General features: G+C 44.4%; 1 long non-coding RNA gene and 1 pseudogene across 1 annotated transcript; both read left to right on the top strand.

The window, feature by feature from the left end:
- Positions 1 to 272: 272 nt before the first annotated feature.
- Positions 273 to 4,159, top strand: LOC134286306 (uncharacterized; annotated as a pseudogene).
- Positions 4,160 to 4,499: 340 nt separating this feature from the next.
- On the top strand, positions 4,500 to 5,401 carry LOC115267215 (uncharacterized). The gene is made up of 3 exons (XR_003897659.2): positions 4,500 to 5,099; positions 5,155 to 5,224; positions 5,293 to 5,401. It is a non-coding gene; the product is annotated as an uncharacterized LOC115267215 (long non-coding RNA).
- Positions 5,402 to 12,037: the final 6,636 nt, after the last annotated feature.

Raw genomic sequence — 12,037 nt, 5'->3', positions numbered from 1 at the left:
AAACTAAAATTCAATTGAAAAACGAAAACGTAAACGAAAAGGGGATTCTGTGTTCACCAGATCCAAAAAAGAGGCAATCGATTATCCGTTGAGATCATACGCGAAGTGCAAACCTTCAAGTGTTCGAGGGTAAGAAACTTTCATTTTGAAACACAAGCGTTTTATCTTGATGAATTTGAAGGAAATGGATGGTCGCTCAATGCTACTAGAAAAGTTTCCGGATGATACAATATGGAATATGGTTGACTGGGTGTGCGTAGATATCTCCAATAATGCGTAGTAGGTGCCCAATTATAGTTTTATCTACATATGCCTCCACAAACACTTTGTTCATCGATTATGGAATGCAACACTACGTGGCCCTAGCACCATTATGGACCGGAATTCTACACAACAAAACACAATCGGAGCCACCGAAGGTATTTGTGGGGTATGAACAAAACTGAGTAGCATTTCCCATGCGTGTATTTCCCCTAGCAAGCATCAGTGACAGCCAGCACCATGACGGGGTCGTCGTCAGTGTGATGCTGCCTCATTGACGAGTGGACTGTTGGCGGAGCAAGACGCCATCACCGTGAGGTTCCGTATTATGCCAAGTGATTCTACTGCAGTTTGCTAAGATGGCTGGGAACGGATTGTTCCAGTGAGTTGCCCGGTATTCACATTGGCGATCCTGCCAGGAGTGCATCATAATCAATAACAAGTTAATCATAAAATAGGTAGAATCACTTGGCATAAAAACAGTGAGAGAAAACAAATCGTTTTGGTGTGTGAAGTGTGTGGTGGTGCTGCAAACACAGTGAAGTGGGTGTTGCAATTCTGCGGTTCCTGACGAAAGCTAGAGCGCGGAAAGTTTTTGTTTTTCCAACCGCGTTCTGTTTTAGCCTTGGTTCTAGCACAAACACATGAACAAAGGCGCGGTGACGTGGTTGATTTTTGTTGTCGGCTGGTAGCACGCTGTGGATAGGTGGTCGATCGATGATTGCATGCATGTTTCTTCATGTTCTTGCTCGGCATGGATGGTCGCGCTTTCGTTGATTCCTCGGATCGTACACATCGTACATGCTCGTGTTGTCGCTCGGTTGAACGGTAAATGCAAACAGGTTGATGTGCATGATGGTAGAGGTGTTTGACTATTGTGAATGTTGCCGTAAAATTCTCGCGGCGTTGGTTGGTTGGGTTGGTTTTTGCTCGGGTTTTTGGTTGGGCATATTAATGGCGTTTCGAACCGCCGAAAATTTTTCTGCATAAGGAAAATGCAGGGACGTGTAATGAAAACCGTCCAAGGAAACGGCATTTTTTAGATAACCGCCAAAAATTATTCTGCATAAAGAAAATGCAGGGACGTGTAATGAAAACCGTCCAAGGTAATGGCGTTGTTGGATAACCGCCGACAATTTTTCTGCATAAGGAAAATGCAGGGACGTGTAATGAAAACCGTCCAAGGAAACGGCATTTTTGGATACTGCCGAAAATTATTCTGCATCAGGAAAATGCAGGGACGTGTAGTGAAAACCGTCCAAGATAAAGGCGTTGTTGGATAACCGCCGAAAATTTTTTTCTGGATAAGGAAAATACAGGGACGTGAAATGAAATCCGTCCAAGGAAATGTTATTGAAAAACTGCCGAAAATTGTTTGCATCAGGAAAATGCAGCGATGTGTAAAGAAACCCGTCTAAGGAAATGGCGTTGCATGATAACTGCCGAAAGCTGTGCGTGAGGAAAATGCAGGGACGTGTAATGAAAACCGCCCATAAAAATTGCATATCGTAAAACAGTTTAAAATTCGAAGTACGCAATGAAAACATATCTACTGAAAATATGTTGTAGAACCTCTTTTGAACTCGTTTTGTAGAATCTATTTTCGTATAATGAAGGACATTTGTGTGTTATATATGGTCCATCTGTACCATCACATTGAAGCATTGAAAATGGAGTTGTATCAGAGCGTTCATGATTAACAAAAATTTTAATCATGATTAATCATTGATGATTAAAATTCCAATTTTGGTGATTATTGATTATGATTAATGATTAATTTGATTTTTAGGATGATTAAAGATTATGATTAATGATTAAAATTGGTTTTATCTGTGATTATTGATTATGATTAATGATTAAAAATAACTCATTGATTAAAAAATCATGATTAATCAATCACAAAAAACTGGAAATGATTAAAATATATCTATTGTATAACATGTTTTTGAAGTTTCAAAAGTAAAAGATAACTCTGTCCGGGAGATTTTTGAAAAAAGAATCATGAATTATATTATTTAGAACAGCATTTGAACCAATTTAAATTGGTTCATATTTTTTATAAGATGAATCATTTTTGGTGATGAATGATTAATGATTGATTAATATTTTTTCTTATGATTATGATTACTGATTAATGATTAGGTTGCAAAAACAGTGTGATTAAGATTATTGATTAATGATTAAATGAGATTATTTTGTGATTATGATTAGTGATTTTGATTAATCTTAATCATTAATCATTAATCATGATTAAATTTATGATTAATCATTAACGCTCTGAGTTGTATGATATACGGAATCTTTAGTCTGATAAATCTCAAATTCGTTAATCTCTTGTTTTTTTTTCTTTTTTGACAAATAATTCTTACAAAATATGTTCGTTTTCGTTGAATGCGTCGAATTTTCGCAATCGTGAATAACGATTGATTTGAGTGAGAGAAAAACAGGGCCGGCTACATAACGAGACGTGTGCTTGAAGGAGAGAAGACGCAGCACCCAACTGCGTGTGTTGTAGTTATTTTTATTGGAGCTCGGCAAAACCCCATAGATGATTGGTTAGCATTGCAAGTTATCAATCAAATGATATAGACTCGATATTAACAAAAGTGCGTTTACTAAACAAAAAAGTAAATAAGGCCATTCGTCTTAATTCTTGTATCTTGTTGCATTGGTGCCATAAGGATGAAGAGAACGAATTTGAGGGTTTGAGCGTAAAAATAACAAGCCTGCTAGTCGAAAACTTTTTTTTTTCGGAGAAGAGGGAGAATGTGGGGTATGAACAAAACTGAGTAGCATTTCCCATGCGTGTATTTCCCCTAGCAAGCATCAGTGACAGCCAGCACCATGACGGGGTCGTCGTCAGTGTGATGCTGCCTCATTGACGAGTGGACTGTTGGCGGAGCAAGACGCCATCACCGTGAGGTTCCGTATTATGCCAAGTGATTCTACTGCAGTTTGCTAAGATGGCTGGGAACGGATTGTTCCAGTGAGTTGCCCGGTATTCACAGTATTGAAGTACATATGCTCGACTAAAAACGTAGAATGCAACTGAAGCAAATGAATCAATAAGATCGAAAGTTGTTGAGGTGAGAAAGATACCGCTATTAGGTACCTAGCAGAAAGACTTATTGGTTTAATGAAAACTCAAACTAAGGCCCACGTAATACGGTATCAGTCCAACATTCCTAAGGGACGGCTGAATATGAATCTTCCCAAGAAGTAGAAACAGACGATAGTGAGCAGTGTAAGTTATAATTCTAGCAATAAAAAATGGGTCTTGCAGCAGCTTCAAACTAATTGATTCGAATTTTCGTGTTGGGTTAGCTATTGTACGTATCACACCATGTGCTAAAAATTAAGTTATTAAGTTTAGAGTTTACTTACTAAAACCACTAATTTCACTGACAACTTCTTGGCAGAATTTCTTCCAGCAACCTTACTTAGCCGTCAAAAAATCTTTATAAAATTGTTTTTTAACCCAAAATTAGGACCTCCTTCAAAAGAAGAAAAACCAGACGACACCGAGGACACCGCCAGTGATGACCCTGTCAAAACTGGGGAAAGCATCAGCAAAATGGGGCAGAACACCAAGCGTAGTTAGCGCTGCGAAGAAGAAAATCTCAAAACTGTCGAGAAAGCGTCCTTTTGACAGCTCCTTTAAGGACTTCAGCTGCATTAAAATACCTTAGCAGGAGGAGTATATCGGCCCAGCAGCACAACGGAAGAAGACTGTATTTCGGACGCAACCAATTCCAAAACCGATCCATCATCGTTGATGTTGATGAGCTGGAAACGGTAATCAACGGTTGTCAACGGGAGGTTTGTTGATTCGGTGGTGGAATGGTTGATTGCTGCAGAGATAACTGCAGATGCAGCGGGATTATCAACCGAATATTAACCGAAAATCGAAAAACCAGGAGTTGATGGTGACGGAGTACAGCAGAATGTCATCGAAAAATCATATAATAGTACCATTCTACGATGGCGTTCACTGTTATCTGATTTATGTCGGTTGTTCTTCTTTTTCTTTTTGGCTTTAAATCCCCACTGGGACTTGGCCTGCCTCTCTTCAACTTAGTGTTCTTTGAGCACTTCCACAGTTATTAATTGAAGGGCTTTCTTTGCCTGCCATTGCATGAATTGGTATTGTGAGGCAAGTACAAGTACAATGATACACTATGCCCAGGGAGTTGAGAAAATGTTCCCGACCGGAAGGGGAATCTGTAACAAGTACGCTTTTGCATTCATAAGGTTTCACTGTAAAAAAAGTTATTCTATATATGTTTTTATATTTTCGTCATTAAAATGCATGTAAATTCGTTTTCTAAATTTATTCATATATCTAATCACCGCTACACAAGATCAATCATTTCTGCTTCTAAGAGTTGCATCTGACATACAGTCCATTTCTGAGTTCCCAACTACCAGTTACACGCGCTAAACTTCTGAGACCCAAGCCAACCGCGCGTCATGATGCTAAACAAAATTATCCATTTAGCGGGCAACAACCTGCGAAGGCTTCCTTTGAAGATGCATTGACCTTTGCATTTCGGCTCTGAGCAATCCGTCCAAACTACGGAGAGAAACTTGACTGGGGGGAATTGAATAGACTGACAGAAAGAGATGTCGCGATGTCACCTAAATTGCGTGTGCACAATTGCGAGCAGTTAATGATCGGGAATCTACCTTCGGGCAGATTCGCGACCTTCAGAGATGATGACCCTGAAATCGCGACTATCTGAGGCTTCCTTCAATTTCAATCAGCCACTTCGATTCGATCCGTGGAAGAGGCAAAAGTGGTCGGAAATTTTGTGCCGCGTCGTGGTGTAATTTGGAAGGTAGTGACGATATGGTGACCCTAGTTAAATAGTAATTAATTACCTTTCCCTTTAGATAGAATTCGACATAGCGAAATTGTAGTCGATTAAGTGGCGGCAAAGTGCGTGAATTGAGTGCGTTTAAGGTAATGTGTGCTATAGACCGTATTGCGAAATGTGTCCCAACCATGTGCGTGCATATTCCATTCAATAGGTTCGTGGCAGCCGGGCATTTGCCGTTACACCACCATCCCACTAGAGACCGCTTTTGACCCCATCGATCGGCATCGAAGGTCCCGGGGCACACGTGGCCGGAAGAGGGCCGCGTCTCGTCAAAAATCGCGCCCTGGACAGGCAAGCCCAATCAGTTTTATTTCCGCTCCGTACGACGGGGGAAACCGCCAACAACCAACGACAACGAATACGTTTTGTTGCGCCGTACGTACGCAGGTGCCGCGTACTCGCGTAAGCCCACGCGCCGAGGGTGTGAGAGAGAAAATCCGTAGGTGACGCTTACAACCGTGAGCGAAGTGGGCCGGAGTAAGCCAAGAAGCTCCGCGTGCCCGCCGCCATCTCCTCACATCCCATCGAAGACCACGTAAATCCTAGGTAGTGAGTACTTGCATGCATTTCTCTGTTTTGTGATTGTCCATGCGCATGAGACGTTCTCATCACGACCAACCAGTGTATCCATGAATGGTCCCGGTTCCTCCAATCTCATGTACCGATAGACACCGATCGAGTATGACACACGCACGCACGCTGGTCAACAGTGGTAAAGGTCGCACACACTAGATAGGACAGTTTGTCGAAGATAGGGAAAGGGAAGAGAAGATAAGACCTAGGCTAGCTACGAGAACGAATGTAGGGAATAAACAGATCGAAATAAATCTCTCTTGATGTTTGTGTGAAAGCTTCATGTGTTAAACTTAATGATCGAATAGGAAGACATTTGTACCGTTTGCTATACTGCTGTTCGTCGTGAAGTTGTTTGGTAGCGCACCAGATTAGATTCGCAATTACTGTTTAAAGGGGGTTCTCATATCGTTTCGGGTACGTTTCAGTTTGTCGTTCTTTGTTGATTTTGTGGAGTAGTCAGCTCCGATTCTGGCTAAGATTACTTTCCAATTGGATACGTATCGTTCCGTTGAGATGAGAGAAATTGAGCCGATGATGAGAACCGTTGCGTAGCGTTCAGCATTTCAAAATTGGCATAGTGCATGTGTAAATTTGGGGATGTCTGTGATATGACCACGCATTGCGTGAGGTAAATTGGATTTAAGGCAACCAGTCAGCTTCCTCCCCGATTTCGGGTAACATTGACCCTATCCTCTGGATAGTCTCAGGCCGGGCAAACCTTTAACTGCTGGATGGTCTCCTCAAGGAGTGGCGCTTAAGCCATCCATTTTAAAAGGGAAGCTAGACGGGTTGGCGGGTTATATTTGGCGCCCAACAATACAAGGCATTTTTTTTGATTTTGGTGTAACTGGAAAGTGAAAATTTAATTTTGTATTTTGTAGTTATATTTGTATGTAAAATTTGTCTAAGGGAACGTGACTTGTTTAACTTATTCATCTTCTAGGAATTTCTCAATCTTTGTACAATTATTTGTTTATTTTCTATTTTTTTGATTAGTGTATCGTTTATTTCAACAAACGTGATTAGTTTGATTAATTTACATTATACATAATTTATTATTTCTCATTTGCTTTTTTATGTATATGTAGTTCAATTATTTCATATCGACATTTATATAAGTATTTTTTCTTATTTATTTTTTTGCTTAAGTTTTTTTTTCAACATTTAAACGCTATTGAAACTGTAATAGCCTCCCTGACTTGTTTTTCGTTAAAGCAACTCGTGTCTTCTTTTGTATATTGTGCGGTTGAACTTTGCTCATTTGTCTTCTGGTGGTAAGTTACAGTACAAATATACAAATCGATCAATATGAATCGATCATTGCCGAGAGCAGAAGATCTCAATTTAGAAGAGATCGATTACGAATTATCAATTCGTGATCAACCAGAAGACGTTTTCAAACTAGATATACAAGGGAAACAAAGACATTTGAGACTTCTGTTCAAATCCGACCAAAAGGAAGGAAGGAACTATAGGTCAAATACCGACATACTAGACGAAGCGGAACATATCAGTGCGAGAATTGATAATCTAGAAACGGCTCTGTCCAGAAAGGTAGAGCCAAAATATGAGTCGAGAGTAATACACTATTATTATCGGGTTAAGAGGTGCATCGCGGGTACTGAAGAAGGGAAAACACTGCGGAGAGAACTTAGTCGTAGGATTGAGAAAATTATGCAATACTACCAGTTCGGTCCTTCGTTGTCACCGTTTAAAGAACGAATCAACAATATTCTCCAAGAGACAGAGGGGGCCGTAGGGGTAGCTGGTCAGATCAGTCCTAATATTTCGAAAGGGAAGCCTGCGTCCGACAGTGCAGTGGATACCGGCCGAGGTAAAACTTCGGAATTAGGATTTTTGAGTCCGTTAGGGGCTGTACCAAAGCGAAGCCTTCAAGACCATGGACATCGTGAGCAGGTAGATAGGTCTGTGGTAAAAGATACCATTGAGGTATCGCGCACGGAATGGGAGGAGATGAAGAGAGCTTTAGCCGAATTGACGAACTCCAGGAACAGCGACCAGGCAAGAGATAGGGTGAGCAGGATTCCGAACGTGGAAGACAGACTGATCCGTCCACCGAACAACCCAGGGACTCACCAACGCTGGACTGATCACCAGCCGAAAAGTTATGTGGACGAGGGGAACGATACCGATTCTGAGGAGGAACTTCCGGTCAGACCACATGACAGACAGAGCTTGAGAGTGGACGGGAACCGACTCAACCGCGATAACTACGAGGACTCACTGTATGATTTCGATAGTGGAAGCGGCGTACAGGCACGATTTCGGCGAGAGGCCAGAGGCGGTCGACATAGACGGGATCGAGGCCACGGACGGGTTGAGAAGTGGAAACTTAGGTTCTCTGGAGATTCTCGAGGAATGTCGGTTGAGAACTTCCTCTACAAAGCGTCAAAACTGGCAGAGCGCGAGGAGGTGTCGGAGGATATTCTGCTTAGAGATATCCACATGTTGCTGGAGGGAGCTGCATCGGACTGGTTCTTCACCTACGTTGATGACCTGGTCACGTGGGAAGACTTCAAGAACGGTATCACCTACCGTTTCGGAAATCCCAACAAGGATCAGGGAATTCGCTCAAAGATACAGGAGCGGAAGCAGCAGCGAGGGGAGTCGTTTATAGCTTTCGTCTCGGAGATCGAGAAGTTGAACCGGATGTTGTCCAAGCCGTTGTCCCGTAGACGGAAGTTCGAGGTCATTTGGGACAATATGCGGCAACATTATAGGTCAAAAATCTCGATCGTTCCCGTAAGGGACCTGCAACATCTGATCGATCTGAATTACCGCATTGACGCCGCAGACCACCAACTTCACCAACCGATGGCAGATCACTTCGTGCGCAGACCAGTCAACCAGATAGAAGCCGCCGAAGAAGACACCGAGGACGAAGAGCTTCAAGAAGCGACGATAAACCACGTTAGGGGACAGCAGCAGAGAAGACCTCCGGCGACCCGATCGTTGAACGGACCAGCTCAGCGGGAACAACAACCGAATCGGCAGGAGCAGAGCGCCGGTACAGGTCTACCGGGATTGATGTGTTGGAACTGCCAAGAAGCAGGGCATGGTTGGCGACAGTGCCCAAGACCGCGTAACATCTTCTGTTACGGGTGTGGAAATCTCGGAAGAACGATTAGGTCTTGTGAACGTTGCGCTAGAACAGTAGCCGTTCCGGAAACTGGACTACAGGGAAACCTAGGAAGGGGTGCAAACCAGGGGAACTGAGCATCCCTGTATCAAAGTTGGTTCCCCAGCAACCATTCGATCCGTTCTTACAGGTGTACCACATTAGGATTAGGGTAAGCAAATGTCCACACATTAGGGTGAAAATTTTCGATTTCGAGACCGAGGCATTATTAGACTCGGGGGCAGGGATTAGTATTTTGAATTCGATGGAATTGGTGGAGAGATTTGGGTTGAAGTTGCAGCCAGCAGCCATTCGAGTGGCCACTGCGGATGGTTCCAATTATGCTTGTCGGGGCTTCGTGAATATGCCGTTCACCTACAAGGAAGTCACGAAGGTAATTCCGACTATCGTAGTACCGGAGATTTCGCGGGAAATCATCTTAGGCGCGGACTTCTGGGACGCATTTGGAATCAAGCCGATGATTGATTTAGGGAGAGGCCCAGAGAACTTGGAAACGGTACCTAGTCGGCCAAGTGAAGCCATCTGTTTCACCGTAGAACCTACAGGTGAGTTACCGGAAGCGACACAAGAAGAAGAAGATGACACGCTGGATATTCCAGTGTATGAAGGACCAACGGAAGCGATTCCGAATCCCGAGACCATCGAGACGGAACACGACCTGACACCGGACGAGAGACGTCGGTTGATGGACGTGATCAAGGGATTCGAGTTAACAGCAGCGGGGAAGTTAGGCAGAACGAGCTTGATTGAGCACGAGATTGTCCTGAAGGAAGGTGCGAAACCACGGAATCCGGTGATGTACAAGTGCTCTCCGTACATGCAAGAGGCGATAAAAAAGGAAGTAGAAAGATTCAAGGCTCTGGACGCAATCGAGGAATGCTACAGTGAGTGGACCAACCCACTGGTACCGGTACCGAAGAAGAACGGGAAGGTTCGTGTCTGTCTGGACTCCAGGAAGATCAACAAGTTGACGGTGAAGGACTCTTACCCTATGAGAAATATGCAAGATATTTTTCGGCGTTTAGGGAAGGCTAAGTACTTCTCCGTCATAGACTTGAAGGATGCATACTTCCAGATTCCGCTTAAGGAAGAGAGTCGAAACTATACGGCATTCAGGACGTCAGAAGGAATTTTCCGTTTCAAGGTTCTTCCATTTGGTGTGATCAACGCGCCATTCACTATGTCGCGGTTAATGGACAGGGCACTGGGGTTTGACCTCGAACCGCAGGTATTTGTGTACCTCGATGACATAGTCATCGCCACCGAGACACTGGAGGAGCATCTAAGACTGCTGGAAGTTGTAGGAGAGCGCCTGAAACGGGCAGGCTTGACAATCTCTCTGGAGAAGTCACGCTTCTGCCGGAAACAAGTGATGTACTTGGGCTACTTGTTGAATGAACACGGAATAGCGATTGATAGCAGTCGAATCCAGCCGATTCTGGACTACGCGAGGCCGAGAACCCAAGAGGACGTACGTCGGCTGATGGGCCTGGCAGGATTTTACCAGCGCTTCATCAAGGACTACAGTAGGGTAACGGCACCAATAACGGACTTGCTCACGAAGGAGAACAAGAAGTTAAACTGGACCAGAGAGGCCGAAGAATCGTTCCGAGAGCTCAAGTCGATTTTGACGTCGGCGCCTATCCTGGGGAACCCAGACTTCGGCAAGGTCTTCACGATAGAGTCGGATGCATCAGATAGAGCAGTAGGAGCAGCGCTGGTGCAGGAGCACGATGGGGTTACTAGGGTGATCAGTTACTTCAGTAAGAAGCTAAACAGGACTCAGAGACGGTACTCAGCAGTCGAGAAAGAATGTCTAGGTGTTCTATCGGCGATACAACACTTCAGACACTACATCGAAGGCACTAAGTTCCGAGTGGTAACCGATGCGAGAAGTCTCCTCTGGCTATTCAACATCGGCACCGAGTCGGGAAATGCGAAGCTGATGCGGTGGGCGTTGAGGATCCAGGCCTACGACTTCGATCTCGAGTATCGGAAAGGCAAAAGTAACATCACCGCTGATTGCCTATCTCGATCGGTCGAAGTAGATGTACTTTCAGTGACCCGAGCCGACCCAGACTACGACGATTTGATAGACGACATTCGAAAGGATCCGCAGAAGTTTCAGGATTACCGAGTAGTAGATGGTAGGATTTTTCGGTATGTGAAGACGACTAGTCGATTGAGCGACCCTCGTTTTGCGTGGAAACAGTACCCTCCGGCTGCCGAAAGGAATCAAATTGTAGAGAGGCTCCACGAGAAAGCACACTTCGGATACGAAAAGACGTTAGACGCAGTCAAGCAGAGGTATCACTGGCCAAGAATGAACAGCGATGTTCGGAAACACTGTCGAGAATGCCTTAAGTGCCAAACCAGTAAGGCAGGGAATACGAACGTGACTCCGCCAATGGGGTCACAGAAGGCAGTTGAATACCCGTGGCAGTTCGTGACGTTAGACTACGTTGGACCGTTACCGCCGTCCGGTAGAAATAGGCACACGTGCCTCCTCGTAGCGACGGACGTGTTCAGCAAATTTGTACTGGTGCAGACCTTCCGTGAAGCCAAAGCAAGTTCGTTGGTCGAGTTCGTGGAAAACATGATTTTCCGGTTGTTCGGAGTTCCTGAGGTTGTTCTGACGGATAATGGGTCTCAGTTTGTCTCCAAACAGTTCAGGGAGCTGCTGGAAGCATACCATGTGTCGCACTGGTTAACGCCGGCGTACCACCCTCAGGTGAACAACACCGAGCGTGTAAATCGTGTGATCACGACGGCAATTCGAGCTACGCTGAAGAAAGAGCACAAGCACTGGGCGGACGACATTCAGGAAATCGCAAACGCTATCCGCAACGCTGTTCACGATTCCACGAAGTACAGTCCATACTTCATCGTATTTGGACGGAACATGATTTCGGATGGGAGGGAGTACGGCCGGATCAGGGACAACTACGAGTCCATCGTTGAGGATGGGGACACGACAGTCGGAAGACGGAAGAAACTGTTCGAAGACATTAAGGCCAACCTGACTACAGCTTACCAAAGACACGCCAAAACCTACAACCTACGGTCCAATGCAAGCTGTCCTACTTACGCGGTGGGAGAAAGGGTGTTGAAGCAGACCTTTGACTTGTCTGACAAGGGGAAAGGTTTCTGCAAGAAGCTT

This window comes from Aedes albopictus, chromosome 2, assembly GCF_035046485.1.
Source record: "Aedes albopictus strain Foshan chromosome 2, AalbF5, whole genome shotgun sequence".
Classification (NCBI taxonomy): Eukaryota; Metazoa; Arthropoda; class Insecta; order Diptera; family Culicidae; genus Aedes; species Aedes albopictus.
This window is presented reverse-complemented; position numbering and strand designations above follow the sequence as displayed.